The 14,660-nt window shown below is 41.1% G+C and overlaps 1 protein-coding gene across 8 annotated transcripts in view; it reads left to right on the top strand.

Moving 5' to 3' along the window:
* The window catches only part of si:ch211-285f17.1 (sickle tail protein), a 269,763-nt gene that overhangs the window by 58,821 nt on the left and 196,282 nt on the right, over positions 1-14,660 (top strand). The window lies entirely within an intron of this gene.

Genomic DNA, 14,660 nt, shown 5'->3' with positions numbered 1-14,660 from the left:
GGTGTACTGTAGATATTACACTGCTATGCATACTATAGATAGATAGATAGATAGATACTTTATTGATCCTGAAGGAAATTTAGCAAGCTACTGGAAAGGCTGCCACTCACAGCTGCACCGGAAAAGAAAAAAAAATATATACAGCATTTAACCTCACTGTGATATCCCATATAAATCAAACTTTTTTTGTATACTGGATTGGTTGTTGAGTAGGCAATGTGAGCTATATGGTGATCGTGAGGTTTAATGTGGATTTATTACATGCATTGTAGATTATCAATGGTGTTCGTCAATCCCTTGTGATTGATTTTGCGAAGCTCTTTGAAAAGAATGTGAACCCTCAGCCAAATTATTTTCCCCATTCTTACGCAGCAGGGTACGGATTAGTGCTCTGTGCAAGCACATGTAGACCTCTTTATTACGTTCCAAACCACTGGTCTCTAATCCTGGGGGCATGGATTTACTGTTTAGTGTCACCCCCAGATAAAAGTTGAAATGTTGATCTGGAAGCAGCATCTCATTGCCTGATGCTGAAATGTCAGCACAGAAAACACATTTCTGTAATTTTTGTTGCATAATTGTTGTTTCTTTGCTGAAAGTAGCACATTGAATGAAAAAAAGATGGAATATTTTTGCATTTTATTTTTCCCCCAATATGTCAAACTCAGCTATGTTACTTGTGGAGGATGTATTAACTTATCTTCACTTTGAAAATCAACAAAACATAATGTAACCATGTATATTCGAACTTTTCACCTTTGTTTGAGGTGAAAAAGATGACAGTGATGGGGTACTTGCAATACTTATAGGGTCCAAAATGTCTGGAATTGTAGGAGGGGATGCATTAAATTCAATGTGGGGCACAAGGAACAAGCATGTCTGTTTTTGTTCAGTTTTTATGATTTATTTTACTGGTATTTTATATATGATAACGATGACAATTTCCAAAACAATGACAGCATCCAATACCTACGGTGTTTGTTTAAATACTACATACCCTCCACAACTCTTTTAAGAATGTAGTTTGACAGATTGAGAGAATTCTCAGTGCCCTGTACTCTCTTTTTGACAGTGCCACAGAAAGAAGAAACTTCAGTTCTGCAACAAAATCTGCATCGTTCCCTTTAAATTTCTATGGCCAGTGATCGCTTGAAAATTTGCCACCACTTGAAAGAACAGTTAAAGTTTGGCCCTCTGTTGTGAAGTATGTGGATTTCCCAAACCAAGGTCATCGTAATATGACACCATTGCTGAGGTCCGTATGGATCTCCTTCTTCTGGCCGTTCCATTTTTTCCCAACCTTTTTGACAAAATACTAGACAGATGCAGTGGGACATTTTTTCCCATTGGACTGGGTCTTCTGTTTTGTTTTTGTCAATGAGAAAGCATTTATATTAGCTGATGGGCACTAAATATTTCTGTTATTCAAATTCAAGAAAATTAAAAAATTGTGCTGTAGCCAAGATTCTTTTTCTGCTTTCCTTTTAGAAGAATTAAAGTCTTAAGTCATTAAATTTGTGCCTAAAAATGTGCACATACTCTGAAGTGATAATAATGTGTAGCTGTCTTGAAATAAACTTTTAACATGGTGTTCAAATGTTTGCGTATGAATGTACATGCGGGGTGTTGTCTGGCAAAATAGAAATCAAAGAAAATGTGTTTTTGGTTTTACTTCTACTTCATCATTATCAACATTACATATAAAAATATGTACAGTACAGGTTTTAAATTGTACAGAAAAATAAGAGGAACTTTTCTTCAAGCTAGAGGAAAATAGCAAACTGTGAGTTTACTGTGAGTAATATCTGTTTTTGTTGTTGTTGAGCTTCCATTGAGATTTTGAGATTAAAACTGGTACAAGTGCATACATACATACACAGACAGATTTTGTGATTAACATATCTTGTTCTATTTAGGTTAACTGCTCACTTTCAGACAGGTTGTATATGCAGTCAGTTAGGACCCCAATAGAGACTGTCTGGTGTGAGTTCTGAGTCAGTACTCTGAGAGCCTCTGTGTGTGTGTGTGTTTGTGTGTGTGTGTGTGTGTGTGTGTGTGTGTGTGTGTGTTGGAGATGGGGCATGTCAGGCTGAGTGGTGATGGAAGGTAGTCAGGAATGTGCAAAGCATACTCAATATCTGAAGGCCTAGGACCTTTTCCCTCAGTATGTATGTGTGCGTGTCTCATTGCTTTTGTGGGTAGGTCTGGATAGGAAACCAGATGTTACAGTCACACTAGGGCTGCACATTGCAGACACTCAAGGACATAACTTTGGGTTAAACTTGACAATCCAACAATCTAATTTCCCCACAAATTCAGTCTTTAGTATGCAGTTTAAATTTTTTGAAAAGACACAGTTAGACAACCCAAATGTCATGTCCAAATAATATAGAAGGGTACATTAGATAAGTCAGATAAGACTGGTCAGTTATTTCTACTGGATTTGATAGTGACAGCCATAGTTATTGATGCTTTCATGATGCTCAGCTAAGCTTTTTTAGAACTGGGGGGGTTGTTTTAAAATATTTTTAAACAACATTTATTAAATCACTATTACATAACCGATTATAACCAAAATATTTGTCATGCCTTATTGCTGAATAATTATAAAAATTAATTGTTGGGGGCTTGTAACCTCCTTATCTCCCTAGAAATTATGTCTATGTAGATACTATTAGTACTGCAATTATCATTGCATATGACAATTGTGAAACTTGTAATATACAACAGAATACAAGAAGAATACATCCTGTTTAATGAGACTTTAATGGAAAATGTGAATGCATGCATCCAGGTGAAATACTGTTTAAGGGCTGTATGAGTGAATAATGCAAAGCCCAATCATTACTGGTAAAAGTATGTGCCATGTTCTGAGTGTGAAAAACGGTTTTATTGCCCTTTTTGCAGAAGCAATGGAATTTTGCCACCACCAACTTTGATAATGTGTGCAGAGCAAACATGCTCTACCCACTCTCTTCACCACAAATAAACACACATGTACACCACTAAAAGAGCCCCCAAACTGAGTAGAAATCTTTCCCTTTCATCCTTGTACCCTTGTTTGACCAAACAATGTACACAATATTCTCCTTACCTCAAATGGAATCAATCAGTAATCAGTTTTGCCCATTTTTATAGGTAATGGTATTTCACATAGTGTCAGAAAACACACAAGTCTATTTGAGATTACTTAACAACTTGACACAGTTTGAGGCAAATGTATAGTGATTTTAGGAATGCATTTGGCATAATGCTAATTGGTGTGTTATAAGCTTATATAAATGGTAAGCCATAAATGCCTTTTAACTCCAGTGTAAAACTAAATAGCAAACTTTGGATACCAAACATGTCTTGACAACGTTTGAGGTTGACTAAGTTAGATTTAATTTGATCGCTTTAAATTTTTCACAATACCATTCAATTTTGAATCATCAATCAGGTACTATGATAATTTGTACCTTCTTTACAATGTAATACTTTGTCTAGATCTACTCCGTTTTTTGTATTTTATAGACCTTTTCAAGAGTCTCCCGTGTTTTGAAGATGTCTGGAACAAATGCTCATATGTTCCTTTTTCTGTCTTGCACTTGGTTGCATATTCAGTGTTTATTATGTTACACCTAACAGGTGTTCTGCAAGACCGTTGCATAAATTCCAGTCTCCCAAGCTTTATTACAAATTAATATTCTGCCAGCTTCAGCTAGTGCTGTCTTCCAGGCTTTGATCTGGGGTCTTTCTGCCAGCTTACTTTTCCCAAGCCTGAAGAATGGCATTCAGTATTACTGTGTAGATAATAGAAAATGTATGATCATTAGAAATGCATTAACCATAGGTAGAGAAGGCTGACATTGATTGTCCTGAAGTGCGTCACGAGGATTTTGAATGGAGAAACTGTAGTTCAACTTAAAGCAGTTCCTTTTTACCCATAGTACATGCTAGCAAGCAAGTGGGGATGTGCCATATAATACTAGAATGGCCTTAACACAAACAATTGCATTAAATTTTAGAAGCCTGTTTTCACCAGCTAGGGGAAAAATATATTTTCCCCCCTTTCTGTCTCTTTCTTTCAAAGCAGTGACGTCTTATCAAGATTGTGATTATGTTGAAATAATGTATTGTTGTGTTAACATTTTGTTTGATTATGTAGAAATAATGGCTGATTTTCTTAAGATAGTGACTGATTATGTTGAAGTAATGACTTATTTTCTTGGGATTTTGACTGATTATGTTGAAAAAATGTTTCCTTTGCAGCAGGATAGTTCCACAATGTTAATAATATAAATATAATATATAATATAATAATAAAATCTGTATTTACAAATCACGAGTAGAGGCGCTGATGCAGAATTGGTATTCTCACATCATAACTTTCACCAGGATCAGTCATGCATTGAGAACACCTGTGTTGGTCCTATATGGATAAGATTTGTTTATTTTTATGGCTCACAGTACATTGATCAGGCATAACAGTGAGTCTAAGGGTTCACTCCAGTTGCGACTCCCTAGGTCACTCCAATGTCATCTCCCTGAATTGCTCTAGCACTGTCTCTCTGAACTGCCACAGTACCAGCCAACCTTCAAATTGCCTTCTCCCAGTGTATCAGGTGTCCTGTCTCAATATTTCGTCCTGTGTCTTGTCTAGTCACCATCTGTCCTCATTCCTGTGTGTGTGTTGGTCTCTGTTCCAGTTCTTGTTTGTGTTTTTGTCCCGGTCCATTTTTCTGTTCTGTTTCCTTTCCTTATCACCATCTCCTGTCCTGGGGGTCCAGTCACAGGTTCCCTGTTCTGGCTAAGATGGGTTATTTTCCATTTCTATATGGGTGGGTGGGTTGGTGGGTGGGTGGGGGTGTGTGAGAGGGGGAAAAATGGTATTTCGAGGGAGGATGATAAATTGAGAGTGTGTGGAAATGTTTATGAATACTTACAGTATATCTGTGACATTTACCTTATTAGTAATGAAATGGCTGCACAAATATGAAAGTACATATTCAAGACCTACCTGCTTGTAACCCCACAATTTTTTTTACCCTTTAAACTATTTGCATTTCAAAACCTTTCAAAATTGGAATCACCTGAAGGCTGATGTTAATGTCTTTTATCTATACTTAGACTCACTGAAACATCTGGAAGGAAAACTAACACATCTTCTCTCTCTTTCTACCTGTGCCATGTCTAAGAGATAACAAAACAAAAGCGACTTTTGTTTATCAGTAGTGAGCTAACTAAGTGTTCTGAGGGTTGCTCAGGGGTAAATCGGTACAAGCTGATCTTAAAACTCAAAGTTAGTGCTCGTGCAAGGCTAATAAATGGGATAAAAGCTATAGCACTGAGTAAATTTCACATCCTGGGTGGTCATGCTTACTCATGTTTGAGTCAAAGAAAGGTTATGAGGAGAGAGAGAGAGAGAGCAAGGCAATGAGAGGAGGTGAGGGAAATGATCAGGCTTTCATGTCCTTAATATTCACATACATACAGTGATAGTGACAGTTAACGACACATCACTGTGCATTTTGAGTAATTATGCACAAATCCTAGTAGTTTCCACATAGGTATACAGCATATACCTCGGAATCACACAGAAATCACCTCTTGACAAACTTGCCTGTTGTGTGTGCTGCTCTGTCATGCTCACTGAATGTGAAATAGCATGTTATTGATGAAGATTTTGCTACTTTAATCTGATCTACTGATGTGGGAAGCGTGAAAGCACATGCCATAGCTAGCCTAGTATATCCTAAGAGCTTGCCATTGCATTACATTAGCCTTCTAAGACTCATTGCCCCTAACACTTCAAATTGAGATAATTTGTACAAGTGGAAAACCATAATGTTTTGTAAAGAGATGTTTTCTGTCAAAATGCAGATTGTAAAGAGCTGACAGTGACCCATATTCATAACTTCTTAGAGTAATAATACTGATCTAGAATCAGCCTATGCTTTTTTTTCCCTTACATCTAACAATAAAGTTGCATGACCTGATGAGACCTGGTCTTAAATCAGTGCTGTGAGATGCTTGGTAAAAGTGGGTCAATAAACGAACAATCTGTCCAAAAACACGGAGATGTTGGAATGAGGAAGGACACTATTTTAAGTAGGATTGTGGCCTGTGAGAGTACTGCAAGCCTGAAGGAGGAGTGGGATTTCATTAACAAGCATCCCTTATTACCTTTTAATCCGCTCTGATTATCACAGACTAAAGTGAGAGAACTTTAATCCAGTGCGGAATAGACTGAGGTCACAGCAGAGCTATCTGTCCTGCTAAGCTCTTTTAAAGCAAGAGACATCATCCGCCTTTATAATTCCAGCTGGCTGGTTAAACAAAATGTTCCCAAATGTTTTGACTCCAAATTTTGTTGATCAGCCAAGATAGGTTTATTGTAGGTTAATGTGGCTAACGTAATGGAAACTCATAACCCAGAAATTAGCAGTATCTGCAAGCATTGATCATCACACACTTGTCTCAATCTGTTTAAAACTATTAAGTAATCTCAAATAGACTTTCTTATATGGTCTGTGGCACTGTACAGGCCTTAATATTGCTGCTACTACTTTTCTGGATGTGCAACATACCTTTGCAAGTCTATTTGAGATTACTTAACATCTCAACATAATTTGAGGCAAATGTGTGATTTGTGCAGTTTTGTGCAAGTTTCCATTACTCATTAGCTACATTAGCCATAATTTCAAAGCAAAGCTAAAGAAGTGTCTTAGGAGATTGGCAACATTTGAAGTCTGGAAAAAAAGTTTATTTCTCCAGAATCTGTTTTTAAAAAGGTTTAAATTTAAACCAGTCAAAATAGCCTTTTAATGCCTTTGTTTGCCCATCACTCTAATATAAAATGAATGCAGATTTTAAGAATGAACGGTATCATGCTGGTCATGGTGCTAACTTGTTAAACCTGTCCTAATTGGTTTTCACTTGAAGACTGCTGTTGTGGCCAACTAGTCGTGCAGCCAGGCAGGAGCTAATCTTTCAGCTAATGAAAAGTGCCTTCCTGTCTGTCAATGGGCAAAGGATCTAGTTATTGTTTACCTTTTGGCAGGATGAATAAGGTGGAGGAAAGAAGGTGAGACAATACGCAACAGAGGAAACAAAGACAGTGTGACTTAGAATGATGTTTAGTGGGCTCCCCCTATGTTTTATTTTCTTCTGCAAAATACTATTCAACGTGGAGCAAGGAGGTGGACGCATACGCTGAGATAAGCAACTTTTATTATGGGCAAATCTAGGGTCATAGTCATAACGGTTCAGGGTCAAACAGCCAACATGGAGAGAAGGAGGGACAGACATGACAAAATGAAAACAGGATCAACAAACAACGGAGGCTGGAAGAAACACCAAACAATAAGAAACACTTCAAACAACAATTCAAACATCAAACAGTACAACCAGAACAGTACAAAGACCAGCGAAAACAAAGCTCAAACAAAGGCCTTTTAAAACACAGGGATAACGAGGGACAGGCGGAAAACATGTGGCGACAATCGGGGGCAGAGTCACGAAACAGGAACCAACCATGACACTAACTATATCTTGGATGGCAATTCTTAAATAAAGATCCTGTTGTATTTTTTTACTACTAGTGGCAATAGCAGAGGCAAAAGTAGTTTATTTGTAAGCCACCTTTTACCCTATTCTTCAAAAGTCAGGGCCCCCACAGGACCTCCACAGAGCAGGTATTATTTGGGTGGTAGATAATTCTCAGCACTGTGACACTGACGTTGCGGTGGCTTGTGTTGCACTAATACACATGTATCAGACCACTGCTGCTGGAGTTTTTAAACACCATGTCCACTCACTGTCCACTCCATTATACACACCTACCTTGGTCCACCTTGTATGTGCAATCTCAGAGACAATAGCTCATCTGTTGCTGCATAGTCTGAGTTCATTATCCTCTAGTTCTTCATCAGTGGTCACAGGATGCTGTTGGCTTGATAGTTTTGATTCAATTCATTATACAAATGTGTGTGCAGTTAAATACCTCTGTCAGCTATGGGTGTACCTTAAGTGAATTCACTAAAGTGTTGTGGCCTGCTGTGGGGTGACAAATTGTATTACATATGCCCTTCTGACATGGCTGGGGAAGTATATTTTAGTATCTACTACTGGAATTAGTTGTTTCTCTGGTTCTTTTGAGGAGGGAATATAGAGAGAAAGTATGAGTTTGTACTGAGGTACTTCTACTGACTTCAGGAATGTTTTGGAAGTCTTTGCGCTGAGATCATGAGGGTTGCACGGTCGTCATGGTAGCTGTGGAAAATGGCCTCCGGGTTCAGCCAGTAACGGAGAAAGTTAAATGCACTAAAGTCTGGAATAGAGCAAGAGAGAATCCTTAACAAATACCCAGACCAGACTGATTTGTCAGAATCAGCTCACTGACTGAGCACGAGCTGACAACTTGAAGGATGTGTTCATCTGTGTGAGTATTTACTTGTTTGTGTGTTTTGGCTACTGAAATTAAAAAGAAATGAAAACGTTCATTAAAAAACAAACAGTCTCCCAGTATGTTGATGTGAAATGGTGGGTTGTGAAGAAACCTCTCAAGAGTGGTGGTAATAGGAACCGAGCTCTTGATGCCTATAAACACATGTAGCTATTTATCTGTCTCAAGTGACGTCACTATGACTGTGCTGTTGTAATTTACCATGTTACCCATCCCTCCGTTGTAGATTTATGGTAGGATCCTGTTATCTGTGCAACATCTTATTTGTCATGACACACATTGTAAGTGAAACCTGAAAGCCACTGAAAATCTTGGCACATTATTTTGTCGGGATCCAAAGTAGTCCAGCCTATACCCTGGGTCTCTGACGTAATGTTATGTTACAACGAACTAACTTTTTAATTGATATCATCATTATCATCATTGTTGACCTCTTAATCCAGATAGGGTCGTGGTAGGAGTTGGGAGAGCAGAGAATCCCAGATGACCCTGTCCCCTGCAACTTCTTCTAGCTCATTCCCAGGGACCCCAAGCCGCTCCCAGGCCAACTTGGAGATGTAATCCCTCCAGCGGGTCCTAGGACGACCCCGGGGCCTTATCTCGATAGGCCATGCCTGGTACACCCCCACTGGGAGGCATCTAGGGGGCATCCGAATCAGATGCCCGAACCACCTCAGCTGGCTCCTCTCAATGCGGAGGAGTAGCGGCTCTACTCCAAGCTCCTCCCAGATGGCCGAGTTCCTCACCCTATCAAATAGTGTGTAGCCCACCACCCTGCGAAGAAAGCTCATTTCTGCTGCTTGTGCTTGCAATCTCGTACTTTCGGTCATTACCCACAGCTCATGACCGTAGGTGAGGGTTGGGATGTAGACCAACCGGTAAACAGAGAGCTTTGCCTTATGGCTCAGCTCCCTCTTCACCACTACAGTCCGGTACAGAGACCGCATTACAGTACAGAGACTGTCCAAGTCTGCGACGGATCTCAGGATCCCTCTTCCCATCACTTGTGAACAAGACCCCGAGATACTTAAACTCCTCCACCTGGGGCAAGTCCTTTCCCCTTACTTGGAGTGGGCATGCCATCCTTTTCCTTGCTAAAACCATGGACTCGGAGGATTTGGAGGTGCTGATCCGCATACCAACCGCTTCACACTCAGCTGCAAACTGCTCCAGTGAGTGTTGGAGGCAACCATGTGATTCAGCCAAAAGAACACCATCTGCAAACAGCAGTGACACCACCCTCTGGCCTCCACACATAATGCCCTCCTGACCTTGGCTACGCCTTGACACCCTGTCCGTGAATATCATGAACAGGAGTGGAGACAGGGCACAACCCTGGTGGAGCCCAACGCTAATACTGAAAGGGTCTGACTTAATGCTGAGTATACAAACACAGCTCTCACTCTGGGAGTACAGAGATCGAATCGCCCGGAGTAGTAGCCCCAGTACCCCATACTCCCGGAGGACCTCCCACAAGATATCTCAGGGAAAAGGTCATACGCCTTCTCCAAATTCACAAAACACATGTGGACTGGGTTGGCAAACTCCCATGCCCTCTCAACAATGTGCGAGATGGTGAAAAGCTGGTCCATTGTTCCATGGCCAGGATGGAATCCGCATTGTTCCTCCTCAATCTGAGGTTCAATTATCGGTTGGTGTCTCCTTTCCAGCACCTTGGCATAGACTTTCCCTGGGAGGCTGAGCAGTGTGATACCCCGATAGTTGGCACACACCCTCCGGTCCACTTTTTTAAAAATAGGGACCACCACCCCGGTCTGCCAGTCCAAGGGTATTGTTCCTGAGGTCCATGAAATTTTGCAGAGGCGCGTCAGCCATGACAGCCCCACGGTGAGACGAATCTCATCCACCCCCGGTGCCTTGCCACTGAAGAGCTTGCCAACTACCTCAGTGACCTCCACCAGGGAAATGGAGCTTGGGATGCCAGAGGCCTCCAGCCCTGGCTTCTGTGAGGGTGGCATGTCTCCCAGATTAAGGAGTTATTCAAAGTGCTCCTTCCACTGACGACAATATCCTCATTTGAAGTCAGAGTTTCTTCAAAGTTGCCAAATACAGCTTGGGCGCAGCCACCCCAACAACTCCTGAGTCGCCGGACAGTTGTCCAGAACCTCCTTGAGGCTGACCGAAAGTCTTTTTCCATGGCTTCGCCAAACTCCTCCCACACCCTGGATTTTGCTTCTGCCACCGTTGCGGCTGTCACCTTTTTCGCCTGTCGGTACCTCTCTGCTGAGTCGCGAGTCCTTTGGGCCATCCAGTCCCAAAAGGCCTCTTTCTTCAGCTTTATGACCTCCCTCACCACTGGTGTCCACCAGGGTGTTCTTGGGTTACCATTTTAACAGGCATCCACAAGCTTTTGGCCATAGCTATGCCTGGCAGCTTCCACAATGGAGGTTTTGAACAGGGTACATTCAGATTCTATGTCCCCCGGGACATGAGAAAAGCTTCCTTTCCTTGCCATCTGATCCAACTCACCACCAGATGGTGATCAGTTGACAGCTCAGTGCCTCTCTTTACCCAAGTGTGCAGAACATACGGTCCCAAGTCAGATGAAACAACAACAAATCGATCATTGACATCTGACCCAAGGAGCTCTGGTTCCATGTACACTTATGAACATCCTTGTGTTCGAACTTGGTGTTCGTTATGGACAATCCATGCCTGGCACAGAAGTCCAATAACAATTCACCATTCAGGTTTAGATTGGGCAGGCCGTTCTTCCCAATCACGCTTCTCCAGGTCTCCCAGTCATTGACAACATGAGCATTGAAGCCTCCCAGTAAGACTATGGAGTCTGTAGACGGGACCCTTTCCAGAACCCCGCCCACTCGCTCCAAGAAGGCCGAATACTCTGACCTGTTGTTTGGTGCATAAGCACACACAACCGTCAGTTTTCCTCTCTGTGATTTTAATTTGCATTGAGGCAACCCTCTCGCCCACCGGGACAAACTCCAACTGCACGGCCGCCAGCCGGGGACTCATGAGTAACCCCACTCCCATCCAGCGCCTCTCACCCTGTGCAATCCATGAGTAGGAGAGGGACCAACCCCTATCAGGGAGTTTGGTTCCAGAACCGACACTGAGGGTGGAGGTGAGCCCAACTATATCTAGTTGGTACCTCTCAACCTCCCGCACAAGCTCCGGCTCCTTCCTCCAGTGAGGTTACATTCCAAGTGCCAAGAACCAGTTTCTGCCGCAAGGGCCTAGGCCGCCAAGGGTCCCCCTGTAATCTCCCACTGCCTGTGCAGCACTGCACCGCTCCCCCATGCTGGACCTTGCAGGTGGTGGGCCCACATGGTCCCCCCACTTTGCCTCTTTGCTCTGAGTCCGGCTGGGTTACGTGGGCTGCCCGGCCACCAGGTGCTCACCAGGGAACACTACCCCCAGGCCTGGCTCCAGGGGTAGGTCCTGGTGACCCTCTCCCGGTCAGGGTACACATTTTTCTGTGCCCGTTTTTCATGGTGGGTTTTTTGGATCGTGTTAGTCTGGGTCTTCACTCCAGACTTGTTCGCCCTGGGAGACCCTACCAGGAGCATATTGCTCCCGACGACTTAGCTCTGAAGATCCCTAGACCACACAAGGCCCTGGTCCAGGAAGGGTTTTTTTTTTTTTTTTTTTTTTTTTTTTTTTTAATTGATGTTCTAATTTTAATTTAATTTGTTTTCTATTATAAAAAATGCCATTAAATCAAAAGATTAAAAAGCTCTTGCAAAGTATGAAAAGCAATATCACCACAAAGTTTAAAGGATTTTCTTGCAAGAATGAAGAAGATGAAAAAAAAAATAATTTCAGCCATTGGTTCTCTTGAAGAAAAAGACTTTTATTAAGTTTCAGGTGACAAGTCGGCTTCCGGATAGCCAAAAATGCAAAGATTGAACACATTACATCAGTTTTTATAATGTTTTTTGAATATGCTCATTGCCCCTCCCCAGGGCGCTGTCTTCACTCCTCCTCTCTGACCATCCTAGAATTTCCATAGGCTGTCATTATATTTGCTATGTTAAATTTACTTTTTGACACCTCTGTGCTTTGTCTGATAAGGACCAATTTTACGACTTCTCCATAATGGATTTTTTAATTATTAAGGAATTATAACCCATTCCTGCTCGCTGCTTATCTATCTCCTCACCAAAAGCTAGCTTGTTTTTTAATAAAAAGGCAGTATTTCTTACATGCAGGTGTCTGCTTATCTCTCAAGGCCTTCTAAACAGTGCCTGGCATGAACACCTCTCATCTAGAATCATCAAGCCTAACTTTCCTACCTAAGGCTTCCTGGGCCTTAGTTACAATGGCTTTGTACTTTAGTTTAATGGTTTCTAAATTAGTAATTGCTGCAAACATTTTATTAATGATAACTCAAAGATATTTTTTATCAATTAATATCTACACTTTTATGCTGCTGTAGTATATAGACAGTTGGAAACTATCATCATGTGCATTAGAGCTGTCAAAAATTTGGCCAGAAATTGTTTGATTATTCCCTCCCCACATAGGTTTGAACCATTCAGATATCTATTTCTGTACATTATGTCAATAAGAGGGCATACCAATAAAACCAGTGTTGCCTGTGTTGCATCAGATTCAGTTCCCCTTAAATTCATGTTCCCATTCATGAAATAAGTCCCCAGGAAGTAATCAGCACAAACAACACTGCAACTACTAAACTTCACGAAAGATATAAATCTTCACTTTGTCGCTGGGTGGATTATTAAACTGAGGTACAAGACTTTTGCTTTCCATTGTTTCAGTACTGCATGTATGCGCCCTTCCACAATTTTGATTTATCCAGGGAATGTGATTTTGAGTAAGAACTGAATTGGATGCATTTGGTCGCATGTTTTCAAGATGTGCCTTCAGGTCGATATTGCTTAAATGGTAGGGTTACTGAGACTTACATAGCTTGCATGCAAGGTTCCACAATTTTGCCATCTACTGACCTTTACATACTGCTCCAAAGTATTTCCAAACATGCCTTTTTAGATTGTGTGATGAGAGACGAATGCAGATAGGAAATAAGCATGATTTTAATGACACGGCAAAAATACCAAACGACAAAAGGGCAAACCAGAATCATAGTCACAGTCCAGGCTAGGATCAAAAAGGTACAAATCCCAAAGACAGGCAGAGGTATCCAAAATAGGGGCAAAGCAAAAACGAAAGTCAGCAAACCAACACAGAAGTCAAAGCACAAAAACACTCAGTAAGGTTCAGTGGAACAATACTTCGCATTGTAGCTGGTCAAAGTCTGGGCTTAAATAGCCCAACCTAAGAGTCCCATGACTTCTATCGTAGGTGTGAGTCTTTAGTAATCAGGAGACTGAGATCTCCGCCAGGAGTGAGAAGTCAGATGAGACTCCAAGGGTCAGATGAGACTCCATTACCATACAGTTGTTGTGGAATTTGCTTGTTTCAGCTGAATCTACGTTTCATTTTAAATCATGAAAGTGCCATTTTGTGAGTCCAGCCTGTCATGCAGTGCATGAGACCTTGCAAGGCAGACAAGAACAGTAATGCTATTTTCACAATTGACCTAATAGCTAATGTAGTACATTTAATAGAAGCATATTATACAGCATATTATGCATATGCCCCCCCCCCCTTGTTATTTCCCATCAGCATTTGATGGCTAAGTGTATTAACTGCTGCGTCATGAGTGCATTCAGCAGCCCTATACAGAGATTAATCTTGAGCAATCAGTTGAAATCAGTTGAAGCTGTTTTGAAAACCCACTTATTCATTGGGACCGCAGGGTGTCTGTTAGCTTCTCTTCACTCTCGTGTAGATAACCAAAAAACTACATCAGAGGAAAAATTTGCTCATGTTAAAACTCAGTGGTCTACAAATGAGAAATTCAAGGCAGTACTTTTTACCATATTTATCTATGATATTTTAATGATGTTCAGACATTATGCATAGCCTCAGGCCTCTGCAAGTGTTATGTTTTTTAGATTAGTTATGACAGCGCAGCCTTTCAAAGTTGTTCCTGTATCTCTCTTTTCTGTATACTTGTAAACATAATTAGAACATATTAGTCCATAAACAACTTCAATGAACACTCTTGTACAATAGAACAGGAAATATTACTCTTCAAACAGCCTCAATAAACACTGTTATACACGACATACAACTTGAATTATGCTCATTTTCAGTCCTAAAAATTTACTTCAGTAAATGCCCTTATTGACTAAAATATGAGATT

The sequence above is a fragment of the Pygocentrus nattereri genome, chromosome 3, assembly GCF_015220715.1.
Source record: "Pygocentrus nattereri isolate fPygNat1 chromosome 3, fPygNat1.pri, whole genome shotgun sequence".
Taxonomy (NCBI): Eukaryota; Metazoa; Chordata; class Actinopteri; order Characiformes; family Serrasalmidae; genus Pygocentrus; species Pygocentrus nattereri.
Note: the sequence above shows the minus strand (reverse complement) of the source record. Positions and strands in the feature narration are given on the sequence as shown.